The following is a 25,604-nucleotide window of genomic DNA, read 5'->3' as shown; positions in this document are numbered from 1 at the left end:
GATTGTTAGAATATCCAGAATTTATAGGAATGGTGGTGATTACTCTTATTTTCTAGAATGGAAATAACTGCACCATGTCTGTTTTATGAATTTAAGGGGCTAAAAAGTTTTGTTCTCGTTTTTCTATGATTAACCGAATGTATGTGAGAGTCCAAACAGACAGAAGGGTTACGGCCGAGCGCTGGACCTTCCAAAAAAGATGAGACAGGCTGGACCCGTGCCATACTAGTTAAGGCCTGCCTGTGGATAACAGGTTCTTTAAACTCTCACACACACAAACTCACACACGTTCGCATACATACACCCATACACACACACATTCTTGAACTTGCTGCAAGATTAAACCTTTGCATTAACTGACTCCAGCAACTCTGAGTCTCATTGAGAGACTTTTCTCAACAATTGGGTCCTCAAACCAGATCTCAACGTTTTTTCCGCTGTCCAGGGTCGGAGCTGAAACCGTGCACAGTACTCCTAATGAAAGACCCCCTGCTGAATTGCGGTAATTAGGGGCCAGTGTCCACTGAAAGGGGGAAAAAGGGACGAGATCGTACTTTTGAATCAATGGCCAGAAGCCATTGGCAGTGCAGGCATCAACAATAATGGTGTTATTTCACCCATTAACACTTAAGGTACCTCGTGTTCCGCCATAAGAAGGTGTGAATGTCCGACCGTAGTTGGTAAAAAGCGGGTAAGAAAAGGTTAAAATACCCGACTGTACACAATCAATAGCGGGAAGGGATGTGTTCGGCTACAAGAAAGTGTGAAAGTCCAACCATGTTTTGTAAAAAGTGGTTAAGAAAAGGTGCGAATGCCCGACAATGTATGATCAAAAGAGGGAGCGGAGGTTTTCGGCTGCAAGAAGGTCTGAATGTCCAACCATAATTTGTAAAAACCGGGGAAGAAAAGGCTCGAAAGCCCGACTATACACCATCAAAAGCGGGAGCAGAGGTGTTCAGCTGCAAGAAGGTCTCAATGTCCATCAATAATTGCTAGAAAACATGAAAGAAAATGTTCGAATATCAAACCGCACATGATCATATGCGGGAGAGGAGGTGTTCAGCTGCAAGATGGTGTGAATGTCCACCCATAATTCCTGAAAAATGGGTAAAAAAAGGTGCGAATGCCCAACCATACAACATCAAAAGCATGTGTGAATGTCAGATCATAATTTGCAAAAACCTGATGAGAAATGGTGAGAATGCCCGACTATACACCATCAAATGCGGGAGCGGAGGTGTTCGGCTGTGAGTAGGTGTGAATGTCCGACCATACTTGCTGAAAAATATGACAAAGCAGTTTTCACTTGGTTTGAGTGAAGGAATTCATTTTATATCAAAATCCGAAATTTGTAAGAAAATTGGTCGGACATTCAAACCTTCTTGTAGCCGAACACATCCAGTTCTGCTTTTGAGGATGTATGGTCGGACTTTCACACCTTTTAGTAGCCAAACAACTCCGCTCCCACTATTGATTGTGTACAGTCGGGTATTTTAACCTTTTCTTACCCGCTTTTTACCAATTATTGTTGGACATTCACACCTTCTTACAGCGGAACACCTCCGCTCCCTGTTTTGATCATTTATGGTCTGGCAATACTACCTTTTCTTAACCGTTTTTGAGTAATTATGGCTAGACATTCACAGCTTCTTGCATCCGAACACCTCTTCTCTGCTTTTGATGATGAATAGTCCGGCATTCTTACCTTTTCTAACACATTTTTCAGTAATTATTGTCGGTCATTCACACCTTTCTCATCAGCTTTTTGCAAATTATGATCTGACATTCACACCTACTTGCAGCCGAACACCTCGGCTTCCGTTTTTGATGGTGTATATTTTGGCATTCGAACCTTTTCTTACCCACTTTTTACAAACTATGCTCGGACATTCACACCTTCTTGCAGCGAAACCCCTCCGCTCCCTCTTTTGATTGTGTATGTTCGGGCATTCGAACCTTTTCTTACCCGCTTTTTAGAAACTATGGTCGGACATTCAAACCTTCTTGTGGCCGAACACATCCACTTCTGCTTTTTATGATGTATAGTTGGGCATTCACACCTTTTCTTACCCATTTTTCAGTAATTATTGGTTGGAAATTCAGACCTTGCAGCCGAACACCTCCGCTCCCTCTTTTGATTATACATTGTCGGGCATTCGCACCTTGTCTTACCCGCGTTTTACAAACCATGGTCGGACTTTCACACCGTCTTACAGCGGAACACCTCCGCTCCCTCTTTTGATGGTGTATGTTCGGGCATTCGCACCTTTTCTTACCCATTTTTCAGGAATTATGGGTGGACATTCACACCTACTTGCAGTCGAACAGCTCTGCTCCCACTTTTGATTATGTTTGGTTGGATATTCGAACCTTTTCTTAACTGCTTTTTACAAACTTTGGTCGGACGTTCACACCTTCTTGCAGCCGAACACCTCCGTTTCCGCTTTTGATGGTATATATTCGGGCATTCGAACCTTTTCTTACCCGCTTTTTACCAACTATGGTCGGACATTCGCACCATCTTACAGCGGAACACCTCCGCTCCCTCTTTTGATGGTGTATTTTCGGGCATTCGCACCTTTTCTTACCCGCTTTTTACAAACTATGGTTGGACATTCAAACCTTCTTGTAGCCGAAAACCTCCACTCCCTCTTTTGATCATACATTGTCGGGCATTCGCACCTTTTCTTACCCGCTTTTTACAAACTATGCTCGGACATTCAAACCTTCTTGTAGCCAAACACATCCACTCCTGCTTTTGTTGATGTATGGTTGGGCATTCGAACCTACTTGTTGCCCGCTTTTCATTAATTATGGGTGGACATTCACACCTACTTGCAGCCGAACACCTCGGCTTCCGCTTTTGATGGTGTGTATTTTTGCATTCGAACCTTTTCTTACCCGCTTTTTACAAACCATGGTCGGACTTTCACACTTTCTTTTAGCCGAACAACTCCGCTCCCGCTATTGATTGTGTAGAGTCGGGTATTTTAACCTTTTCTTACCCGCTTTTTACCAACTATGGTCGGACATTCACACCTTCTTACAGCGGAAACCCTCCGCTCCCTCTTTTGATGGTGTATGTTCTGGCATTCGAACCTTTTCTTACCCACTTTTTACAAACTATGCTCGGATATTCACACCTTCTTGCAGCGAAACACCTCCGCTCCCTCTTTTGATTGTGTAGGTTCGGGCATTCAAACCTTTTCTTACCCGCCTTTTACAAACTATGGTCGGACATTCAAACCTTCTTGTGGCCGAACACATCCACCTCTGCTTGTGATGATGTATAGTTGGGCATTCACACCTTTTCTTACCCATTTCTCAGTAATTATTGGTGGACATTCAGACCTTCTTGCAGCTGAACACCTCTGCTCCCGCTTTTGATGGTGTATAGTCGGGCTTTCGAGGCTTTTCTTCAACGGTGTTTACAAATTATGGTTGGAAATTCAGACCTTGCAGCCGAACACCTCCGCTCCCTCTTTTGATCATACATTGTCGGGCATTCGCACCTTGTCTTACCCGCGTTTTACAAACCATGGTCGGACTTTCACACCTTCTTGTAGCCGAACAACTCCGCTCCCGCTATTGATTGTGTACAGTCGGGTATTCTAACCTTTTCTTACCCGCTTTTTACCAATTATGGTCGGACATTCACACCGTCTTACAGCGGAACACCTCCGCTCCCAATTTTGATGGTGTATGTTCGAGCATTCGAACTTTTTCTTACCCACTTTTTACAAGCTATGGTCGGACATTCAAACCTTCTTGTAGCAGAACACATCCACTTCTTCTTTTGATGATGTATGGTTGGGCATTCGCACCTTTTCTTACCCATTTTTCAGGAATTATGGGTGGAAATTCACACCTACTTGCAGTCGAACAGCTCTGCTCCCACTTTTGATTATGTTTGGTTGGATTTTCGAACCTTTTCTTAACTGCTTTTTACAAACTTTAGTCGGACGTTCACACCTTCTTGCAGCCGAACACCTCCGCTTCCGCTTATGATGGTATATATTCGGGCATTCGAACCTTTTCTTACCCGCTTTTTACCAACTATGGTCGGACATTCGCACCATCTTACAGCGGAACACCTCCGCTCCCTCTTTTGATGGTGTATTTTCGGGCATTCGCACCTTTTCTTACCCGCTTTTTACAAACTATGGTTGGACATTCAAACCTTCTTGTAGCCGAAAACCTCCACTCCCTCTTTTGATCATACATTGTCGGGCATTCGCACCTTTTCTTACCCGCTTTTTAAAAACTATGCTCGGACATTCAAACCTTCTTGTAGCCAAACACATCCACTCCTGCTTTTGTTGATGTATGGTTGGGCATTCGAACCTACTTGTTGCCCACTTTTCATTAATTATGGGTGGACATTCAGACCTACTTGCAGCCGAACACCTCGGCTTCCGCTTTTGATGGTGTATATTTTTGCATTCGAACCTTTTCTTACCCGCTTTTTACAAACCATGGTCGGACTTTCACACCTTCTTTTAGCCGAACAACTCCGCTCCCGCTATTGATTGTGTAGAGTCGGGTATTTTAACCTTTTCTTACCCGCTTTTTACCAACTATGGTTGGACATTCACACCTTCTTACAGCGGAACACCTCCGCTCCCTCTTTTGATGGTGTATGTTCGGGCATTCGAACCTTTTCTTACCCGCTTTTTACAAACTATGCTCGGACATTCACACCTTCTTGCAGCGAAACACCTCCGCTCCCTCTTTTGATTGTGTATGTTCGGGCATTCAAACCTTTTCTTACCCGCCTTTTACAAACTATGGTCGGACATTCAAACCTTCTTGTGGCCGAACACATCCACTTCTGCTTTTGATGATGTATAGTTGGGCATTCACACCTCTTCTTACCCATTTTTCAGTAATTATTGGTGGACATTCAGACCTTCTTGCAGCTGAACACCTCTGCTCCCGCTTTTGATGGTGTATAGTCGGGCTTTCGAGGCTTTTCTTCAACGGTGTTTACAAATTATGGTTGGAAATTCAGACCTTGCAGCCAAACACCTCCGCTCCCTCTTTTGATCATACATTGTCGGACATTCGCACCTTGTCTTACCCGCGTTTTACAAACCATGGTCGGACATTCACAGCTTCCTCTCCACCATACTTGTATGGTGGGATATTCACACCCACTTGCATCCGAAGACCTCCGCCCCCACTTTTGTTGATATTTAGTCGGTCGTTCACACCTTACCCGTTTTCTTGCAGCCAAACACCTCTGATCTCGCTTTTGATGATGTAAGATTCGGCATTCAGACCTTGCTTTTCCTGCTTTTCACCAACTATAGACGGACATTCACACCTTCTTGCAGCCGAACACTTCCGCTCCACCTTTTAGGTTTCTATCACACCTTTTTTTTCACCGCATTTTATAGATTATGGTTGGAAATTCTCAACCACTCATCCGAAGACCTCTCCTCCCGCTTTTGTTAATATATTTGAACTTTAGTCAGACATTCACACCTACTTGCAGCCGAACACCACCTCTCTAGCTTTTGATGATGTATGGTCCGGCATTCTTACCGTTTCTAACACATTTTTCAGCAATTATGGTAGGACATTCACACCTTCTTGCAGCTGAACACCTCCTCTCCCACTTATGATCATGTGCAGATTGATTTTCGAAAATTTTCTTTCATGTTTTCTAGCAATTAATGATGGACATTTAGACCTTCTTGCAGCTGAACACCTCCGCTCCCGCTTTTGATCATACATTGTCAGGCATTCGAACCTTGTCTTACAAACTTTAGTCAAACATTCACACCTTTTTGCAGCCGAACACAGTTTTTTTCAGCCGAACTTGGGCATTCGAACCTTTTCATACCCACTTTTTACAAACTATGCTCGGACATTCAAACCTTCTTGTAGCCGAACACATCCACTCCTGCTTTTGATGATGTATGGTTGGGCATTCGAACCTACTTGTTGCCCGCTTTTCATTAATTATGGGTGGACATTCACACCTTGTCGCAGCCAAACACCTCCGCTCCCTGTTTTGATCATGTATGGTTGGACATTCGCACCTTTTCTCACCCGCTTTTTGCAAACTATGGTCGGCCATTCACAGCTTCCTCTCCACCATACTTCTATGGTGGGATATTCACACCCACTTGCATCCGAAGACCTCCGCCCCCACTTTTGTTGATATTTAGTCGGTCATTCGCACCTTACCCACTTTTGGCAAACTATGGCCTTCTTGCAGCCAAAAACCTCTGATCTCGCTTTTGATGATGTAAGGTTGGGCATTCAGACCTTGCTTCACCTGCTTTTCACCAAATATAGTCGGACATTCACACCTTCTTGCAGCCGAACACTTCCGCTCCACCTTTTAGTTTTCTATGGGGCATTCACACCTTTTTTTTCACCGCATTTTATAAAAACACCACAGGAACACCGTATTGAGGCTTTGTTCTGACCGCTCATTCGGTGTCGCGTTTCTTTCAAGCAATTCTCCTGGTTAGCCCGCACTCGGCTCGCTCCCAGAGCCGTGTTAAAGTCTACTTCGCATTCACTCTCTTTTCTCAGCAGACTAAAAGAAAGTTTCATCTTGGGCTCCCTGAAACCTCCATCCTGCACCGCTGTTTGCTTTTTCACAAGAGCAGAGGAGAGCGCACCGTTCCCAGGGGCACTACAGTACCGGGTCGATGCTTGGAGTGAACGGAGCAAGCTCCTTTTTCAACTCCTATTGATACAAATCCATTTAATATGTAGTCCTCGCATAGAGGACACATCAGACATTAAACTGATAAGAACAGATACTACACTTGATCTTAGCCAAAAGGCCGAGAAGCGATAACTGTCCACTGGTTCACGTCCGAGGGCCCTTCCTGGCACAATGCGCACTTGTAGCGGTGTTCTTTTTATGGCCATAGTGTCACTTTGCACCTCGGCCCACCCGCTGCACTGAGCACTCTTCAGCCCTTTTAAATGGTATAACTTTACACTACCGCACGCTCCAGCGAGCACCATTCAAGCAACAACTTTGCACTCCAGCTTCGAACATTGGCACAGTCGCAACAAGTAAGGCGACTCTACTCAGAGAAGTCACTCTGCACAGTAACAAGATTTCTTTTGCACAGACAGAAAGGGCTTCATCCGCAAAGGTAAAGCCTGCCAAAAATAGAAACAACTCATTAGTGCTGCTCAACGTTGTACTTTGCAGTAAAAGAAAGAGCAAATCTAAAGATTCAGGAATCCGAGAATAAGCTTACTTCCATGAGTTCTTCACGATTTCGGATTTTGCTATAAAATGAATTCCTTCACTCAAACTAAATTAAAACTGCTAAACCGCTAATCTGTTACATGCAAGGCAGATGTCAAATTCACCGAAATAGGATCTAAGGGTATTTGGCCAATCGAGCTGTAGCAGCTTCGGTAAAAGAGTATAAGTTGAAGAGTTTGTGAATAAAGGTGTGCGCACACATAGTGAGTTGTAGGAAAATAGGCAGGGAGCAATGCCGGCTGGGGTATAGGTTCTTGTATGTTGTCTGACTGTTTGATTTGAATGTGTTGTGTAAGTGTCCTGTTGAATGTTACATGTTTGGGCTTTGACACGCTTCACTGTGGTTGTTAACTGTGTGGTGTGTCCTGAAATGTTATATGTTTGGGCTGTGTGACATGCTTAATGCTTTTCAGTAGCAACCCACTTATTCATATATAGCAACTGACAACATAAGAAGTCCGGACATACTTTGATAGTAGTTGTAGAAGTATCCTTATTGATAATAGATAAACTAATTCATAGTGATAGAACAGTAGATGAACAGGTGCCTGCACATGTCTCATGAAAATAAAATGGGTGTATGATTGCTGACGGCAGAGCAATACTGCCAAACTTATGAGTTCTTGTGGCAAACTTGATTCAGTGTCTTGACGTGTATACGCTGTTTCGCTGACTTGTCACAAGAAACAAAGTGTGTTTGATAAGATCCGACCATTTTATTACGGGAGGATCAGTATGTATGGATTCTGATGTGACTGATAAACTCATTCGTATCTTAAGCATAATCTAATACGTGAGACAACGCCCTGGCACACAATCAAAAAAAAAAAAAGAGAGAGCGGTTTTGTGTCCCCACAGTCCATAATGTAGAAAAGAGAGAAAAAAGCCTTTCTGATTTGTTGTGTGTGCTCACAGTGCAGAGTGTAGAGAAAAGAGAGAAAAGAAAGCCGTTTTGGTGTCACGGGTGTTGTGACTTACACACACACATTTCTGAATTGAGAAAGGAAATTATTTTAGAGGAAGCACTACAGTTTAGATCCCACATTTGTTGATAGGCATTCATTTAATTTTTCTTTTAATCAGTTTTAAAGTGAATACTAACTGAGAAATGAAAAAGGTGAAGAGTTTAGAAGCTTGGTTCAAGAGCAAAACTTGGTTTATGATCAGCTGAGTCTCTAAACAGAACAGCAAAGGGCTTCATCGAACATTTAAAAAAGATTCAGATTGTTAGAATATCCAGAATTTATAGGAATGGTGGTGATTACTCTTATTTTCTAGAATGGAAATAACTGCACCATGTCTGTTTTATGAATTTAAGGGGCTAAAAAGTTTTGTTCTCGTTTTTCTATGATTAACCGAATGTATGTGAGAGTCCAAACAGACAGAAGGGTTACGGCCGAGCGCTGGACCTTCCAAAAAAGATGAGACAGGCTGGACCCGTGCCATACTAGTTAAGGCCTGCCTGTGGATTACAGGTTCTTTAAACTCTCACACACACAAACTCACACACGTTCGCACACATACACCCATACACACACACATTCTTGAACTTGCTGCAAGATTAAACCTTTGCATTAACTGACTCCAGCAACTCTGAGTCTCATTGAGAGACTTTTCTCAACAATTGGGTCCTCAAACCAGATCTCAAAGTTTTTTCCGCTGTCCAGGGTCGGAGCTGAAACCGTGCACGGGGGAGTCCAGTACTCCTAATGAAAGACCCCCTGCTGAATTGCGGTAATTAGGGGCCAGTGTCCACTGAAAGGGGAAAAAGGGACGAGATCGTACTTTTGAATCAATGGCCAGAAGCCATTGGCAGTGCAGGCATCAACAATAATGGTGTTATTTCACCCATTAACACTTAAGGTACCTCATGCAGTGGCTGTGATATGGTTACTTAACAAAATATCTTTACCAGACATCTCTCCTACATAACAGTTCTTCTTTCACAGCCACACCTTGTTGTCGAGAGATGTGCTACACTTAATCCATCCACACTGCTACCTACCCCACAGATGGAAAGCCTCATGATTGCATGTCAGAAATAACCATCAGTGTTTTACCCAGGCCAGACTTAACTGATATACATTATGAAAATGCAGAAATAACTATATTTATTCAACAGATCAAGGAAAAAAACCCTGATGGCACAAATGCTACAGGATTTGCAGTAGTAACAGAAACTGAAGTTTTCTTAAAACAACCACTACCAAAAAATTACTCTGTTCAAGCAGTCGAATTGGTAGCTTTAACTGAAGCTTGTAAATTAAATAACAAAAAGGTTGTTAACGTTTACACTGACAGTCAGTATGCCTTCTCAACTGTACATGTGTTAACACAGCATTGGAAAAACAGGTATGTTGACATCCACAGCTAAATGTATAAACTACAAATATTTTAGCATTATTAGATGTTATTCAATTGCCATCTACAATAGACTCGTATGAATGACCGGAAGGAAAACCATACTGCCAAAGAATTTGTTTAAATATGCTGCAGTATTGAGCCACGGACCATGTCATGTCTCAACAGGAGGGATGGAAGCAATAATGAACCAGGTTTTTACAGCATATGGTTTTACTAATTATTAAAAACATTTTTTTAGAATAAATAAATGAATAAAGTTTTGTCTAGCAGGTCAAATATGTGCAAAATACATTCCACAGGGCAATCTAAGACCAAAACGAAGATAATTCCCTAAGCCAGTGTATCTTTTTCAACATATTTGTTTGGATTTCATTATTTCATTATTTTGTAGATTTCATTGAACTAAATTAATGTTAAGGGAAACGATTCTGCTCAGTGACAACAGAGGTTTTTACCAAATGGTCTGAAATATTTCCATGTGCACAAGCAGATGCACTCTCAGTAGCAAAATCACGCGTAAAATAACTCATTTCTAGATTTGAAATTCCTGAAAAGATCTTCAGTGATAATTTGACACACTTTGTAAACAATGTCATCTCACTGATGGCAAAGAACTTAAAATAGACCTTAGAAACCACTGTGATATAGAAGGTTTCGCTAACACATTGGAATTGTTTTACTATTTACATATGCATGTGCAGTGAAGAATTGCTTGCTGCTGATAAATGCAAAGAAGAACAGCTTACACATAAATGCTCACATATAGGCTGCTGAATGCAATGAAGACCTGCGTATCCAGTAAAGTTCAATGTCAATGTGTAATATCCAATTAGGATTTGCAAAACAGTGAAGTTAAACAATGAATGGGTCCATAGTCGGTATGAGAAGACTACAGGAATATTTACCTGGGTGTACGTTCAAATTATTGTAAATTATTGTTTGTTTGTTTGTTAGTATGTATATGAATGTTATGTGTATAAACTGTGTTGAGTTGTAGTTACTCAGTAGTGTCTCAGTGAAACAACCGACGGGGGAAGCCTTGCGGTGACAACAAAAGCAGTGTTTTACTGATCAGTCAAGTTGCTCCACTGTACTCCATACAAACTGGTTGGCTACTGAAGGGATAGAAAATGGGGAATACTTGTTTTAAAGCAAACAAGGAATTAGATGGGAAAAATACATGTTTTAACGGGACCCAGACAATATTAAATACTCAGACAGATGGGAGAAGAAGTGTAGTTTTGTAGGAAATCACAAAATTATTACATAAAATGAGTGAAATCAATTGAAGAATGCCTTTCTGGAGAGCTGTTTACCACAGATGAGCAGCTTTGCGACCAAGCACATTGTAGATCGCTTTACTGCCAAAATGATCTAGTTTAATGGATTGGTTTAGACATTTATAACAGCATTTTAAGAACAAAGAGAGAAACAAAAAGGGACAACGCTTCATGGTGGAAGGTGATGTATAAATAACTGTGTATATGATGAAGGAGAGACCATTTGAGCAGCACAGCCATTTCGCAGCACAGGGACAGCAGTTCAAGTTAAAGGATCTCCCATGTGGTATCACCTGTCACACTGTCAAGGCATCAAAAGAAGAAAAAATCACCAAACTCAAGGACAAAGAGACGAAGACTCCGGTGAACGAAGAGAGAGGACTTACAAACCAGAAATACAAAAGGATGCTCGATATCAAGATCCAGAAGAAGAGGCTAACAATGCCACGAACACTTACGATGCTGGGAATGATGCCAGCAATGAACAGAGAAGAAGATTCAGTGTCATCAATCTGCAACACGTGCCTCTAATGAGGGGGTGAATATAGAATCCTCAACGATTACAACGTCTCTGGGAACTGTGACAACAACAAGGTTTAAACCATTTTGATATATATTGTAACCTATTGGCTAAGGAATAGTGCTGAAAATGAGGTAAATCTAATCCACCACTGTCCTTGGTCTTCTGTAGGGTTTTTAAACTAATACGTGGTGGTTTGTTTTTCCACAGAAATTTGGAGATGCATGAATCTAGTGACTTAAACCAAGTAGCAGATAGTTTTATGGGGATCATTGAGAACAAATAGTTAACTTTTGGTAGTATCATCATTTTAATGGTTGTAACTCTCCCCATAAGTGATATAGGTAAGGACTTCCAACGAGAGAGATCGTCCTCTACTCTCTTTACTAATTGCACATAATCCATCTGTACTTATCAGTTTAATATGTGATATGTCTATGCAAGGACTACATATTAAATGGATTTTTATCAATAGGAGTTGAAAAAGGAGCTTGCTCCGTTCACTCCAAGCATCGACCCGGTACTGCAGTGCCGCTGGGAACGGTGCGCTCTCCTCTGCTGTTGTGAAAAAGCTAACAGCGGTGCAGGATGGAAGTTTCTTTTAGTCTGCTGAGAAAAGAGAGTGAATGCGAAGTAGACTTTAACACGGCTCTGGGAGCGAGCCGAGTGCGGGCTAACCAGGAGAAATGCTTGAAAGAAACGCGACACCGAATGAGCGGTCAGAACAAAGCCTCAATACGGTGTTCCTGTGGTGTTTTTATAAAATGCGGTGAAAATAAAGGTGTGAATGCCCCATAGAAAACTAAAAGGTGGAGCGGAAGTGTTCGGCTGCAAGAAGGTGTGAATGTCCGACTATATTTGGTGAAAAGCAGGTGAAGCAAGGTCTGAATGCCCAACCTTACATCATCAAAAGCGAGATCAGAGGTTTTTGGCTGCAAGAAGGCCATAGTTTGCCAAAAGCGGGTAAGGTGCGAATGACCGACTAAATATCAACAAAAGTGGGGGCGGAGGTCTTCGGATGCAAGTGGGTGTGAATATCCCACCATACAAGTATGGTGGAGAGGAAGCTGTGAATGGCCGACCATAGTTTGCAAAAAGCGGGTGAGAAAAGGTGCGAATGTCCAACCATACATGATCGAAACAGGGTGTTTGGCTGCGACAAGGTGTGAATGTCCACCCATAATTAATGAAAAGCGGGCAACAAGTAGGTTCGAATGCCATACCATACATCATCAAAAGCAGGAGTGGATGTGTTCGGCTACAAGAAGGTTTGAATGTCCGAGCATAGTTTGTAAAAAGCGGGTAAGAAAAGGTTCGAATGCCCGAACATACACCATCAAAAGAGGGAGCGGAGGTGTTCCGCTGTAAGACGGTGTGAATGTCCGACCATAGTTGGTAAAAAGTGGGTATGAAAAGGTGCGAATGCCCAAATTCGGCTGCAAAAAACTGTGTTCGGCTGCAAAAAGGTGTGAATGTTCGACTAAAGTTTGTAAAAAGCGGGTAAGACAAGGTGCGAATGCCTGACAATGTATGATCAAAAGCGGGAGCGGAGGTGTTCAGCTGCAAGAAGGTCTAAATGTCCATAATTAATTGCTAGAAAACATGAAAGAAAATTTTCGAAAATCAATCCGCACATGATCATAAGTGGGAGAGGAGGTGTTCAGCTGCAAGAAGGTGTGAATATCCTACCATAATTGCTGAAAAATGTGTTAGAAACGGTAAGAATCCCGGACCATACCTCATCAAAAGCTAGAGAGGTGGTGTTCGGCTACAAGTAGGTGTGAATGTCTGACTAAAGTTCAAATATATTAACAAAAGCGGGAGGAGAGGTCTTTGGATGAGTGGTTGAGAATTTCCAACCATAATCTATAAAATGCGGTGAAAAAAAAGGTGTGATAGAAACCTAAAAGGTGGAGCGGAAGTGTTCGGCTGCAAGAAGGTGTGAATGTCCATCTATAGTTGGTGAAAAGCAGGAAAAGCAAGGTCTGAATGCCCAATCTTACATCATCAAAAGCGAGATCAGAGGTGTTTGGCGGCAAGAAAACGGGTAAGGTGTGAATGACCGACTAAATATCAACAAAAGTGGGGGCGGAGATCTTCGGATGCAAGTGGGTGTGAATATCCCACCATACAAGTATGGTGGAGAGGAAGCTGTGAATGGCCGACCATAGTTTGCAAAAAGCGGGTGAGAAAAGGTGCGAATGTCCAACCATACATGATCAAAACAGGGAGCGGAGGTGTTTGGCTGTGACAAGGTGTGAATGTCCACCCATAATTAATGAAAAGCGGGCAACAAGTAGGTTCGAATGCCCAACCATACATCAACAAAAGCAGGAGTGGATGTGTTTGGCTACAAGAAGGTTTGAATGTCCGAGCATAGTTTGTAAAAAGCGGGTAAGAAAAGGTGCGAATGCCCGAACATACACCATCAAAAGAGGGAGCGGAGGTGTTACACTTGAAAGACGGTGTGAATGTCCGACCATAGTTGGTAAAAAGTGGGTAAGAAAAGGTTCGAATGCCCGAATATATACCATCAAAAGCGGAAGCGGAGGTGTTCGGCTGCAAGAAGGTGTGAAAGTCCGACCATGGTTTGTAAAAAGCGGGTAAGAAAAGGTGCGAATGCCCGACAATGTATGATCAAAAGAGGGAACGGAGGTTTTCGGCTGCAAGAAGGTCTAAATGTCCAACCATAATTTGTAAAAACCGGGGAAGAAAAGGCTCGGAAGCCCGACTATACACCATCAAAAGCGGGAACGGAGGTTTTCGGCTACAAGAAGGTTTGAATGTACGACCATAGTTTGTAAAAAGCGGGTAAGAAAAGGTGCGAATGCCTGAACATACACCATCAAAAGAGGGAGCGGAGGTGTTACACTTGAAAGACGGTGTGAATGTCCGACCATAGTTGGTAAAAAGTGGGTAAGAAAAGGTTCGAATGCCCGAATATATACCATCAAAAGCGGAAGCGGAGGTGTTCGGCTGCAAGAAGGTGTGAACGTCCGACCAAAGTTTGTAAAAAGCAGTTAAGAAAAGGTTCGAATATCCAACCAAACATAATCAAAAGTGGGAGCAGAGCTGTTCGACTGCAAGTAGGTGTGAATATCCACCCATAATTCCTGAAAAATGGGTAAGAAAAGGTGCGAATGCCCAACCATACATCATCAAAAGAAGAAGTGGATGTGTTCTGCTACAAGAAGGTTTGAATGTCCAACCATAGTTTGTAAAAAGCGTGTAAGAAAAAGTTCGATTGCCCGAACATACACCATCAAAAGAGGGAGCGGAGGTGTTCCGCTGTAAGATGCTGCGAATGTCCGACCATAGTTGGTAAAAAGCGGGTAAGAAAAGGTTAAAAAACCGGACTGTACACAATCAATAGCGGGAGCGGAGTTGTTCGGCTACAAGAAGGTGTGAAAGTCCGACCATGGTTTGTAAAAAGCGGGTAAGACAAGGTGCGAATGCCCGACAATGTATGATCAAAAGAGGGAGCGGAGTTGTTCGGCTGCAAGGTCTGAATTTCCAACCATAATTTGTAAACACCGTTGAAGAAAAGGCTCGAAAGCCCGACTATACACCATCAAAAGCGGGAGCGGAGGTGTTCAGCTGCAAGAAGGTCTGAATGTCCACCAATAATTACTGAAAAATGGGTAAGAAAAGGTGTGAATGCCCAACTATACATCATCACAAGCAGAAGTGGATGTGTTCGGCCACAAGAAGGTTTAAATGTCCGACCATAGTTTGTAAAAGGCGGGTAAGAAAAGGTTCGAATGCCCGAACATACACAATCAAAAGAGGGAGCGGAGGTGTTTCACTGCAAGAAGGTGTGAATGTCCGAGCATAGTTTGTAAAAAGTGGGTAAGAAAAGGTTCGAATGCCAGAACATACACCATCAAAAGAGGGAGCGGAGGTGTTCCGCTGTAAGAAGGTGTGAATGTCCGACCATAGTTGGTAAAAAGCGGGTAAGAAAAGGCTAAAATACCCAACTCTACACAATCAATAGCGGGAGCGGAGTTGTTCGGCTAAAAGAAGGTATGAAAGTCCGACCATGGTTTGTAAAAAGCGGGTAAGAAAAGGTTCGAATGCCAAAGTATACACCATCAAAAGCGGAAGCCGAGGTGTTCGGCTGCAAGTAGGTGTGAATGTCAGATCATAATTTGTAAAAAGCTGATGAGAAAGGTGTGAATGACCGACAATAATTGCTGAAAAATGTGTTAGAAAAGGTAAGAATGCCGGACCATTCATCATCAAAAGCCGGAGAAGAGGTGTTCGGCTGCAAGAAGCTGTGAATGTCCAGCCATAATAACTCAAAAACAGGTAAGAAAAGGTAGTATTGCCAGACCATAAATGATCAAAACAGGGAGCGGAGGTGTTCCGCCATAAGAAGGTGTGAATGTCCCACCATAATTGGTAAAAAGCGGGTAAGAAAAGGTTAAAATACCCGACTGTACACAATCAATAGCGGAAAGGGATGTGTTCGGCTACAAGAAGGTGTGAATGTCCGACCATGGTTTGTAAAAAGCGGGTAAGAAAAGGTGCGAAGGTTTAGTGTTGTTCTTTGGTATACTGTAAAGTAATACTTTCTTTTTTGTTGAAACCTATTCAGACACGGATAAATATTAAGGACAAAGCAGTTTTAACTTGGTTTGAGTGAAGGAATTCATTTTATGTCAAAATCCGAAATTGTGTAGAACTGGCGATAAGAAGCTTATTCTCGGATTCCTAAAGGTTTAGTGTTGTTCTTTGGTATACTGCAAAGTAATACTTTCTTTTTTGTTGAAACCTATTCAGACATGGATAAATATTAAGGACAAAGCAGTTTTAACTTGGTTTGAGTGAAGGAATTCATTTTATATCAAAATCCGAAATTGTGTAGAACTGGTGATAAGAAGCTTATTCTCGGATTCCTAAAGGTTTAGTGTTGTTCTTTGGTATACTGCAAATTAATACTTTCTTTTTTGTTGAAACCTATTCAGACATGGATAAATATGAAGGACAAAGCAGTTTTAACTTGGTTTGAGTGAAGGAATTCATTTTATATCAAAATCCGAAATTGTGTAAAACTGGTGATAAGAAGCTTATTCTCGGATTCCTGAAAAGGTTTAGAGTTGTTCTTTCCTATCCTGCAAAGTACAACGTTCTTTTTTGTTTAAAGCTATTATGACATGGATAAATATGAAGGACAAAGCAGTTTTAACTTAATCGGTTTCAACAAAATAGAAAGTATTACTTTGCAGTATACTAAAGAACAACACTAAACCTTTAGGAATCCGAGAATAAACGTATTTCCACGAGTTCTACACAATTTCGGATTTTGATATAAAATGAATTCCTTCACTCAAACCAAGTTAAAACTGCTTTGTCCTTGATATTTATCCATGTCTGAATCGGTTTCAACAAAATAAAAAGTATTACTTTGCAGTATACCAAAGAACAACACTAAACCTTTAGGAATCCGAGAATAAACTTATTTCCACGAGTTCTACACAATTTCGGATTTTGATATAAAATGAAATCCTTCACTCAAACCAAGTGAAAACTGCTTTGTCATATTTTTCAGCAAGTATGGTCGGACATTCACACCTACTCACAGCCGAACACCTCCGCTCCCGCATTTGATGGTGTATAGTCGGGCATTCTCACCATTTCTCATCAGGTTTTTGCAAATTATGATCTGACATTCACACCTGCTTTTGATGATGTATGGTTGGGCATTCGCACCTTTTTTTTTTACCCATTTTTGAGGAATTATGGGTGGACATTCACACCTTCTTGCAGCTAAACACCTCCGCTCCCACTTATGATCATGTGCGGTTTGATATTCGAAAATTTTCTTTCATGTTTTCTAGCAATTATTGATGGACATTCAGACCTTCTTGCAGCTGAACCCCTCTGCTCCCGCTTTTGATGGTGTATAGTCGGGCTTTCAAGCCTTTTCTTCCCCGGTTTTTACAAATTATGGTTGGACATTCAGACCTTCTTTTAGCCGAAAACCTCCGCTCCCTCTTTTGATCATACATTGTCGGGCATTCGCACCTTTTCTTACCCGCTTTTTACAAAACATGGTCGGACTTTCACACCTTCTTGTAGCCGAACACATTCGCTCCCGCTATTGATTGTGTGCAGTCGGGTATTTTAACCTTTTCTTACCAACTTTTTACCAACTACGGTCGGACATTCACACCTTCTTATGGCGGAACACCTCCACTCCCTCTTTTGATGGTGTATGTTTGGGCATTCGAACCTTTTCTTACCCGCTTTTTACAAACTATGGTCGGACATTCAAACCTTCTTGTAGCCGAACACATCCAGTTCTGCTTTTGAGGATGTATGGTCGGACTTTCACACCTTTTAGTAGCCAAACAACTCCGCTCCCGCTATTGATTGTGTACAGTCGGGTATTTTACCTTTTTACCAATTATGGTCGGACATTCACACCTTCTTACAGCGGAACACCTCCGCTCCCTGTTTTGATCATTTATGGTCTGGCAATACTACCTTTTCTTACCCGTTTTTGAGTAATTATGGCTGGACATTCACAGCTTCTTGCATCCGAACACCTCTTCTCTGCTTTTGATGATGAATAGTCCGGCATTCTTACCTTTTCTAACACATTTTTCAGTAATTATTGTCGGTCATTCACACCTTTCTCATCAGCTTTTTGCAAATTATGATCTGACATTCACACCTACTTGCAGCCGAACACCTCGGCTTCCGTTTTTGATGGTGTATATTTTGGCATTCGAACCTTTTCTTACCCACTTTTTACAAACTATGCTCGGACATTCACACCTTCTTGCAGCGAAACCCCTCCGCTCCCTCTTTTGATTGTGTATGTTCGGGCATTCGAACCTTTTCTTACCCGCTTTTTACAAACTATGGTCGGACATTCAAACCTTCTTGTGGCCGAACACATCCACTTCTGCTTTTTATGATGTATAGTTGGGCATTCACACCTTTTATTACCCACTTTTCAGTAATTATTTGTTGGAAATTCAGACCTTGCAGCCGAACACCTCCGCTCCCTCTTTTGATCATACATTGTCGGGCATTCGCACCTTGTCTTACCCGCGTTTTACAAACCATGGTCGGACTTTCACACCTTCTTGTAGCCGAACAACTCCGCTCCCGCTATTGATTGTGTACAGTCGGGTATTTTAACCTTTTCTTACCCGCTTTTTACCAATTATGGTCGGACATTCACACCGTCTTACAGCGGAACACCTCCGCTCCCAATTTTGATGGTGTATGTTCGAGCATTCGAACTTTTTCTTACCCACTTTTTACAAGCTATGGTCGGACATTCAAACCTTCTTGTAGCAGAACACATCCACTTCTTCTTTTGATGATGTATGGTTGGGCATTCGCACCTTTTCTTACCCATTTTTCAGGAATTATGGGTGGAAATTCACACCTACTTGCAGTCGAACAGCTCTGCTCCCACTTTTGATTATGTTTGGTTGGATATTCGAACCTTTTCTTAACTGCTTTTTACAAACTTTGGTCGGACGTTCACACCTTCTTGCAGCCGAACACCTCCGCTTCCGCTTATGATGGTATATATTCGGGCATTCGAAACTTTTCTTACCCGCTTTTTACCAACTATGGTCGGACATTCGCACCATCTTACAGCGGAACACCTCCGCTCCCTCTTTTGATGGTGTATTTTCGGGCATTCGCACCTTTTCTTACCCGCTTTTTACAAACTATGGTTGGACATTCAAACCTTCTTGTAGCCGAAAACCTCCACTCCCTCTTTTGATCATACATTGTCGGGCATTCGCACCTTTTCTTACCCGCTTTTTACAAACTATGCTCGGACATTCAAACCTTCTTGTAGCCAAACACATCCACTCCTGCTTTTGTTGATGTATGGTTGGGCATTCGAACCTACTTGTTGCCCGCTTTTCATTAATTATGGGTGGACATTCAGACCTACTTGCAGCCGAACACCTCGGCTTCCGCTTTTGATGGTGTATATTTTTGCATTCGAACCTTTTCTTACCCGCTTTTTACAAACCATGGTCGGACTTTCACACCTTCTTTTAGCCGAACAACTCCGCTCCCGCTATTGATTGTGTAGAGTCGGGTATTTTAACCTTTTCTTACCCGCTTTTTACCAACTATGGTTGGACATTCACACCTTCTTACAGCGGAACACCTCCGCTCCCTCTTTTGATGGTGTATGTTCGGGCATTCGAACCTTTTCTTACCCGCTTTTTACAAACTATGCTCGGACATTCACACCTTCTTGCAGCGAAACACCTCCGCTCCCTCTTTTGATTGTGTATGTTCGGGCATTCAAACCTTTTCTTACCCGCCTTTTACAAACTATGGTCGGACATTCAAACCTTCTTGTGGCCGAACACATCCACTTCTGCTTTTGATGATCTATAGTTGGGCATTCACACCTCTTCTTACCCATTTTTCAGTAATTATTGGTGGACATTCAGACCTTCTTGCAGCTGAACACCTCTGCTCCCGCTTTTGATGGTGTATAGTCGGGCTTTCGAGGCTTTTCTTCAACGGTGTTTACAAATTATGGTTGGAAATTCAGACCTTGCAGCCGAACACCTCCGCTCCCTCTTTTGATCATACATTGTCGGACATTCGCACCTTGTCTTACCCGCGTTTTACAAACCATGGTCGGACATTCACAGCTTCCTCTCCACCATACTTGTATGGTGGGATATTCACACCCACTTGCATCCGAAGACCTCCGCCCCCACTTTTGTTGATATTTAGTCGGTCGTTCACACCTTACCCGTTTTCTTGCCGCCAAACACCTCTGATCTCGCTTTTGATGATGTAAGATTGGGCATTCAGACCTTGCTTTTCCTGCTTTTCACCAACTATAGACGGACATTCACACCTTCTTGCAGCCGAACACTTCCGCTCCACCTTTTAGGTTTCTATCACACCTTTTTTTTCACCGCATTTTATAGATTATGGTTGGAAATTCTCAACCACTTATCCGAAGACCTCTCCTCCCGCTTTTGTTAATATATTTGAACTTTAGTCAGACATTCACACCTACTTGCAGCCGAACACCACCTCTCTAGCTTTTGATGATGTATGGTCCGGCATTCTTACCGTTTCTAACACATTTTTCAGCAATTATGGTAGGACATTCGAACCTTCTTGCAGCTGAACACCTCCTCTCCCACTTATGATCATGTGCAGATTGATTTTCGAAAATTTTCTTTCATGTTTTCTAGCAATTAATGATGGACATTTAGACCTTCTTGCAGCTGAACACCTCCGCTCCCGCTTTTGATCATACATTGTCAGGCATTCGAACCTTGTCTTACAAACTTTAGTCAAACATTCACACCTTTTTGCAGCCGAACACAGTTTTTTTCAGCCGAAGTTGGGCATTCGAACCTTTTCATACCCACTTTTTACCAACTATGGTCGGACATTCAAACCTTCTTGTAGCCGAACACATCCAGTCCTGCTTTTGATGATGTATGTTCAGGCATTCGAACCTTTTCTTACCAGCTTTTTACAAACTATGCTCGGACATTCAAACCTTCTTGTAGCCGAACACATCCACTCCTGCTTTTGATGATGTATGGTTGGGCATTCGAACCTACTTGTTGCCCGCTTTTCATTAATTATGGGTGGACATTCACATCTTGTCGCAGCCAAACACCTCCGCTCCCTGTTTTGATCATGTATGGTTGGACATTCGCACCTTTTCTCACCCGCTTTTTGCAAACCATGGTCGGCCATTCACAGCTTCCTCTCCACCATACTTCTATGGTGGGATATTCACACCCACTTGCATCCGAAGACCTCCGCCCCCACTTTTGTTGATATTTAGTCGGTCATTCGCACCTTACCCACTTTTGGCAAACTATGGCCTTCTTGCAGCCAAAAACCTCTGATCTCGCTTTTGATGATGTAAGGTTGGGCATTCAGACCTTGCTTCACCTGCTTTTCACCAAATATAGTCGGACATTCACACCTTCTTGCAGCCGAACACTTCCGCTCCACCTTTTAGTTTTCTATGGGGCATTCACACCTTTATTTTCACCGCATTTTATAAAAACACCACAGGAACACCGTATTGAGGCTTTGTTCTGACCGCTCATTCGGTGTCGCGTTTCTTTCAAGCAATTCTCCTGGTTAGCCCGCACTCGGCTCGCTCCCAGAGCCGTGTTAAAGTCTACTTCGCATTCACTCTCTTTTCTCAGCAGACTAAAAGAAAGTTTCATCTTGGGCTCCCTGAAACCTCCATCCTGCACCGCTGTTTGCTTTTTCACAAGAGCAGAGGAGAGCGCACCGTTCCCAGGGGCACTACAGTACCGGGTCGATGCTTGGAGTGAACGGAGCAAGCTCCTTTTTCAACTCCTATTGATACAAATCCATTTAATATGTAGTCCTCGCATAGAGGACACATCAGACATTAAACTGATAAGAACAGATACTACACTTGATCTTAGCCAAAAGGCCGAGAAGCGATAACTGTCCACTGGTTCACGTCCGAGGGCCCTTCCTGGCACAATGCGCACTTGTAGCGGTGTTATTTTTATGGCCATAGTGTCACTTTGCACCTCGGCCCACCCGCTGCACTGAGCACTCTTCAGCCCTTTTAAATGGTATAACTTTACACTACCGCACGCTCCAGCGAGCACCATTCAAGCAACAACTTTGCACTCCAGCTTCGAACATTGGCACAGTCGCAACAAGTAAGGCGACTCTACTCAGAGAAGTCACTCTGCACAGTAACAAGATTTCTTTTGCACAGACAGAAAGGGCTTCATCCGCAAAGGTAAAGCCTGCCAAAAATAGAAACAACTCATTAGTGCTGCTCAACGTTGTACTTTGCAGTAAAAGAAAGAGCAAATCTAAAGATTCAGGAATCCGAGAATAAGCTTACTTCCATGAGTTCTTCACGATTTCGGATTTTGCTATAAAATGAATTCCTTCACTCAAACTAAATTAAAACTGCTAAACCGCTAATCTGTTACATGCAAGGCAGATGTCAAATTCACCGAAATAGGATCTAAGGGTATTTGGCCAATCGAGCTGTAGCAGCTTCGGTAAAAGAGTATAAGTTGAAGAGTTTGTGAATAAAGGTGTGCGCACACATAGTGAGTTGTAGGAAAATAGGCAGGGAGCAATGCCGGCTGGGGTATAGGTTCTTGTATGTTGTCTGACTGTTTGATTTGAATGTGTTGTGTAAGTGTCCTGTTGAATGTTACATGTTTGGGCTTTGACACGCTTCACTGTGGTTGTTAACTGTGTGGTGTGTCCTGAAATGTTATATGTTTGGGCTGTGTGACATGCTTAATGCTTTTCAGTAGCAACCCACTTATTCATATATAGCAACTGACAACATAAGAAGTCCGGACATACTTTGATAGTAGTTGTAGAAGTATCCTTATTGATAATAGATAAACTAATTCATAGTGATAGAACAGTAGATGAACAGGTGCCTGCACATGTCTCATGAAAATAAAATGGGTGTATGATTGCTGACGGCAGAGCAATACTGCCAAACTTATGAGTTCTTGTGGCAAACTTGATTCAGTGTCTTGACGTGTATACGCTGTTTCGCTGACTTGTCACAAGAAACAAAGTGTGTTTGATAAGATCCGACCATTTTATTACGGGAGGATCAGTATGTATGGATTCTGATGTGACTGATAAACTCATTCGTATCTTAAGCATAATCTAATACGTGAGACAACGCCCTGGCACACAATCAAAAAAAAAAAAAGAGAGAGCGGTTTTGTGTCCCCACAGTCCATAATGTAGAAAAGAGAGAAAAAAGCCTTTCTGATTTGTTGTGTGTGCTCACAGTGCAGAGTGTAGAGAAAAGAGAGAAAAGAAAGCCGTTTTGGTGTCACGGGTGTTGTGACTTACACACACACATTTCTGAATTGAGAAAGGAAATTATTTTAGAGGAAGCACTAGAGTTTAGATCCCACATTTGTTGATAGGCATTCATTTAATTTTTCTTTTAATCAGTTTTAAAGTGAATACTAACTGAGAAATGAAAAAGGTGAAGAGTTTAGAAGCTTGGTTCAAGAGCAAAACTTGGTTTATGATCAGCTGAGTCTCTAAACAGAACAGCAAAGGGCTTCATCGAACATTTAAAAAAGATTCAGATTGTTAGAATATCCAGAATTTATAGGAATGGTGGTGATTACTCTTATTTTCTAGAATGGAAATAACTGCACCATGTCTGTTTTATGAATTTAAGGGGCTAAAAAGTTTTGTTCTCGTTTTTCTATGATTAACCGAATGTATGTGAGAGTCCAAACAGACAGAAGGGTTACGGCCGAGCGCTGGACCTTCCAAAAAAGATGAGACAGGCTGGACCCGTGCCATACTAGTTAAGGCCTGCCTGTGGATAACAGGTTCTTTAAACTCTCACACACACAAACTCACACACGTTCGCATACATACACCCATACACACACACATTCTTGAACTTGCTGCAAGATTAAACCTTTGCATTAACTGACTCCAGCAACTCTGAGTCTCATTGAGAGACTTTTCTCAACAATTGGGTCCTCAAACCAGATCTCAACGTTTTTTCCGCTGTCCAGGGTCGGAGCTGAAACCGTGCACAGTACTCCTAATGAAAGACCCCCTGCTGAATTGCGGTAATTAGGGGCCAGTGTCCACTGAAAGGGGGAAAAAGGGACGAGATCGTACTTTTGAATCAATGGCCAGAAGCCATTGGCAGTGCAGGCATCAACAATAATGGTGTTATTTCACCCATTAACACTTAAGGTACCTCATGCAGTGGCTGTGATATGGTTACTTAACAAAATATCTTTACCAGACATCTCTCCTACATAACAGTTCTTCTTTCACAGCCACACCTTGTTGTCGAGAGATGTGCTACACTTAATCCATCCACACTGCTACCTACCCCACAGATGGAAAGCCAGAAATAACCATCAGTGTTTTACCCAGGCCAGACTTAACTGATATACGTTATGAAAATGCAGAAATAACTATATTTATTCAACAGATCAAGGAAAAAAACCCTGATGGCACAAATGCTACAGGATTTGCAGTAGTAACAGAAACTGAAGTTTTCTTAAAACAACCACTACCAAAAAATTACTCTGTTCAAGCAGTCGAATTGGTAGCTTTAACTGAAGCTTGTAAATTAAATAACAAAAAGGTTGTTAACGTTTACACTGACAGTCAGTATGCCTTCTCAACTGTACATGTGTTAACACAGCATTGGGAAAACAGGTATGTTGACATCCACAGCTAAATGTATAAACTACAAATATTTTAGCATTATTAGATGTTATTCAATTGCCATCTACAATAGACTCGTATGAATGACCGGAAGGAAAACCATACTGCCAAAGAATTTGTTTAAATATGCTGCAGTATTGAGCCACGGACCATGTCATGTCTCAACAGGAGGGATGGAAGCAATAATGAACCAGGTTTTTACAGCATAATTATTAAAAACATTTTTTTAGAATAAATAAATGAATAAAGTTTTGTCTAGCAGGTCAAATATGTGCAAAATACATTCCACAGGGCAATCTAAGACCAAAACGAAGATAATTCCCTAAGCCAGTGTATCTTTTTCAACATATTTGTTTGGATTTCATTATTTCATTATTTTGTAGATTTCATTGAACTAAATTAATGTTAAGGGAAACGATTCTGCTCAGTGACAACAGAGGTTTTTACCAAATGGTCTGAAATATTTCCATGTGCACAAGCAGATGCACTCTCAGTAGCAAAATCACGCGTAAAATAACTCATTTCTAGATTTGAAATTCCTGAAAAGATCTTCAGTGATAATTTGACACACTTTGTAAACAATGTCATCTCACTGATGGCAAAGAACTTAAAATAGATCTTAGAAACCACTGTGATATAGAAGGTTTCGCTAACACATTGGAATTGTTTTACTATTTACATATGCATGTGCAGTGAAGAATTGCTTGCTGCTGATAAATGCAAAGAAGAACAGCTTACAAATAAATGCTCACATATAGGCTGCTGAATGCAATGAAGACCTGCTTATCCAGTAAAGTTCAATGTCAATGTGTAATATTCAATTAGGATTTGCAAAACAGTGAAGTTAAACAATGAATGGGTCCACAGTCGGTATGAGAAGACTACAGGAATATTTACCTGGGTGTACGTTCAAACAGAGATGAGAAAATTGCGATAAATTATTGTTTGTTTGTTTGTTAGTATGTATATG

The 25,604-nt window shown here is 41.9% G+C and overlaps 2 non-coding genes and 1 pseudogene across 2 annotated transcripts; 1 reads left to right on the top strand and 2 right to left on the bottom strand.

The window, feature by feature from the left end:
• Window positions 1-6,627: 6,627 nt before the first annotated feature.
• LOC140285282 (U2 spliceosomal RNA) lies at window positions 6,628-6,818 on the bottom strand. The gene has a single exon (XR_011910377.1). It is a non-coding gene; the product is annotated as a U2 spliceosomal RNA (small nuclear RNA).
• A 4,969-nt stretch (window positions 6,819-11,787) lies between these two features.
• LOC140285225 (U2 spliceosomal RNA) lies at window positions 11,788-11,964 on the top strand (annotated as a pseudogene).
• Window positions 11,965-21,678: 9,714 nt separating this feature from the next.
• LOC140285270 (U2 spliceosomal RNA) lies at window positions 21,679-21,869 on the bottom strand. The gene has a single exon (XR_011910366.1). It is a non-coding gene; the product is annotated as a U2 spliceosomal RNA (small nuclear RNA).
• Window positions 21,870-25,604: the final 3,735 nt, after the last annotated feature.

This window comes from Leuresthes tenuis, unplaced genomic scaffold (genome assembly GCF_036924035.1).
Source record: "Leuresthes tenuis unplaced genomic scaffold, fLeuTen1.0.hap1 SCAF_34, whole genome shotgun sequence".
In the NCBI taxonomy this organism is placed as follows: Eukaryota; Metazoa; Chordata; class Actinopteri; order Atheriniformes; family Atherinopsidae; genus Leuresthes; species Leuresthes tenuis.
This window is presented reverse-complemented; position numbering and strand designations above follow the sequence as displayed.